Source organism: Ambystoma mexicanum, chromosome 10 (assembly GCF_040938575.1).
Source record: "Ambystoma mexicanum isolate Mex_15411 chromosome 10, UKY_AmexF1_1, whole genome shotgun sequence".
Taxonomy (NCBI): Eukaryota; Metazoa; Chordata; class Amphibia; order Caudata; family Ambystomatidae; genus Ambystoma; species Ambystoma mexicanum.
This window is the reverse complement of record NC_090932.1, coordinates 1,679,575,871-1,679,578,968: the sequence shown is the minus strand read 5'-3', so window position 1 is coordinate 1,679,578,968 and position 3,098 is coordinate 1,679,575,871. Positions and strand designations below refer to the sequence as shown.

Here is a 3,098-nt window from a genome sequence, read left to right as displayed (position 1 = left end):
TATAATATATATTGTCAGTTTGGTTTACTATCCATCCCAGCGTTGTTTCACTGATAAATTTAGGGCGCTCCCTTTGAAGCGCAGACTGTTACTGCTAAACTTGCCCTATGGCAGGCCACTGCACCGTATCATCGTACCATTCTCAGTGCCAAACAGATTCACAATGTCTCACTTATTGAGACCTCCTGTATCTACGCCAAAGAGTTGTTTACAATTGTATGGAGTCTTTCCTCAGCTGCACCTGATCCTGTCCCACTTACGCAGGACCCATGAGATTCCTTGTCCCTCTTTTTTGTGGATTAAATTAGGTCCAAAATCAACTCCTCCTCTGTTCAGTTATTCAATCCGCATTCTCCTACAGAATCCTTGCCTGCCACTTCTTGGTCTACATTGTCTACTGTCTCTCCATTTGATGTGTCTGCGGCCATGTTCAAACTTGTCTGCCGCCCCTGGGCATCAAATTCCTGCTTTGTATTATTAAGGACATTCTGCCTCACTTTGTCCATCTGTTGCCAAAGCTGTGAACACTGCCTTGCTTATCAGGGTTATCCCCACTTCCCCAAGCATGCCACTGTTATCCTTCTGCTAAAAACAACTCCTTGGCCCCTTTGGTCCCAGCCGATCTCTCTCCTCCTTTTCTCTATGAAACTTCTGGAATACTTGGTCCGTTTTTTGCTCACCACACCTGCTCAATGCACCAGCAGGGCCCCTCCAACTACTCAGATGTGGGTTTGTCTTTCTCTATTTAGTGATGCTTCTTGAGATACTGTTTTTAAGATGTGATGTGCCTGTTTTGTTCATGATATATTTGTAGCCTATTTCTGTATTGTTTTCCCAGCTGTGACTGTCCTTCCAGTTCAGGGATCCTGAGCTCCCCACCCCTCCTCATCTTACCCTTGGGGATAGGTGTTTTCCTGCGTGCATAATGTGCATATGGCCAATGTCCCTAGTCTTGCTTCCTGTGTATACACACTGCCTATGTGTAGGTAGTTGCATGGTTTTGCATGGCTCCCCTATGCTGTAGCCCTGTCCTTGGCTACATGCTCCTTCATTTAGAGGTGTGTGCACACTTTCACCTGTTCCTTGTGCACTTACCACATCTTCCATCCAGATCCGCGGACTCTGCTCCTCAGCCGAAATAGCTCAGTTGGGAGAGCGTTAGACTGAAGATCTAAAGGTCCCTGGTTCGATCCCGGGTTTCGGCAGAACGTTTTGAACTTTGAGAGAACATATTTATTTACACTACCATTGACCTACCCACACCCCCTCGTAATTAAAGAAAACGACACCACTGGCGCGAAAGAACTGAGGCACGAGAATAACAAACGTCGTCATGGGAGTCCGGACAGGGCGGCATAGCAAGACACAGCACGGGTGGTACTCGCACACCAGGTACCAATGACCAGGTGCGCCCCCCGCCCCCTCCTGCAAAGTCACACACCACAGAGTACCCCTGCTCTGCTGCTCGGCAACCTGTGTGGTGTGCCCGAAAGGGGGCGGGCGATGGCTGGCAGCCTATCAGATAGGCCCATGGTGGCCGACTCCCCGCCTCCTCGGTGGGTGGCAGCCTATCAGACAAGTCTATTATTGCTCATGCACCGCCTCCTTGAGTGAGTGAGGGACGGTGGCTGGCAGCCTAGCCGCCTCCTTGAGTGAGGGACGGTGGCTGGCAGCCTATCAGAGAGGGCTGTTGTGACTCATGCACCACCTCCTCCGGTGAAGGGACGGAGACTGACACCCAATCAGAGAGGGACGTGACTGCTCACGCCCCGCCTCCTCTTTGGGAGGCTCTATGGGCAGCCTATAATAGCGCACTGTGACTGCTCATGCCCCGCCTCCTCTGTGGAAGGCTTTATGGGCAGCCTATAATAGCGCACTGTGACTGCTCACGCCCCGCCTCCTCTTTGGGAGGCTTTATGGGCAGCCTATGATAACGCACCGTGGCTGCTCATGACCCGCCTCCTCTTCATATAGGGCTTTTCCGCTGGAGGCCCCAGCGGTCCTCGTTAGTATAGTGGTCAGTATCCCCGCCTGTCACGCGGGAGACCAATTCCCCGACGGGGAGAGTCACTTTTTCTTTTACAATTAAATGAATTGTAAGTTATTTGTGTTTCTTTTCCACATTTCCTTTGCTCACAATGTACACACTCCCTGTACGATTGGATTGAGTTTATTTAGGGTTCTTACATGTGATTTCAGATTCGAACAACTTGGGATCTCGTTTGTCCAGGGCATTGGAGGGGGGGAGGGGTTGTAGTAAAGTCACTACATTCATTACTTCCCCCCCTCTCCACCCCCCCACGGAGATTGTAGTCCGCGGGCCATGCTCGCGTTTGGCCCTTGCTTTGGGGATTTTATGTGGGTGCATGTCGGCGAGATTCCTGCTGCTGTTGCCCAGGGGCATTATTATAATCTGGAGATTACAGCCCACAGGCCCTTGCTATTGCTCTTTAGGGGTCAAACTATGGTCTCCCTGAGCTGACAGGTGCAAGGGCTGAGGTCCTCCCTGAGCTGACAGGTGCAAGGGCTGAGGTCCTCCCTGAGCCGACAGGTGCAAGGGCTGAGGTCCTCCCTGAGCTGACAGGTGCAAGGGTGAGGTCCTCCCTGAGCTGACAGGTGCAAGGGCTGAGGTCTTCCCTGAGCTGACAGGTGCAAGGGCTGAGGTCCTCCCTGAACTGACAGGTGCAAGGGCTGAGGTCCTCCCTGAACTGACAGGTGCAAGGGCTGGGGCTCTGCCTGAACTGACAGGTGCAAGGGCTGAGGTCCTCCCTGATCTGACAGGTGTAAGGGCTGAGGTCCTCCCTGAGCTGACAGGTGCAAGGGCTGAGGTCCTCCCTGAGCTGACAGGTGCAAGGGCTGAGGTCCTCCCTGAGCTGACAGGTGCAAGGGCTGAGGTCCTCCCTGAACTGACAGGTGCAAGGGCTGAGGTCCTCCCTGAACTGACAGGTGCAAGGGCTGGGGCTCTGCCTGAGCTGACAGGTGCAAGGGCTGAGGTCCTCCCTGAGCTGACAGGTGCAAGGGCTGAGGTCCTCCCTGAGCTGACAGGTGCAAGGGCTGAGGTCCTCCCTGAGCTGACAGGTGCAAGGGCTGAGGTCCTC

At 53.3% G+C, this 3,098-nt stretch overlaps 1 non-coding gene across 1 annotated transcript; it reads left to right on the top strand.

The window, feature by feature from the left end:
- Positions 1–1,132: 1,132 nt before the first annotated feature.
- On the top strand, positions 1,133–1,205 carry TRNAF-GAA (transfer RNA phenylalanine (anticodon GAA)). Its single transcript has one exon. It is a non-coding gene; the product is annotated as a tRNA-Phe (tRNA).
- The last annotated feature ends 1,893 nt before the right edge of the window (positions 1,206–3,098 follow it).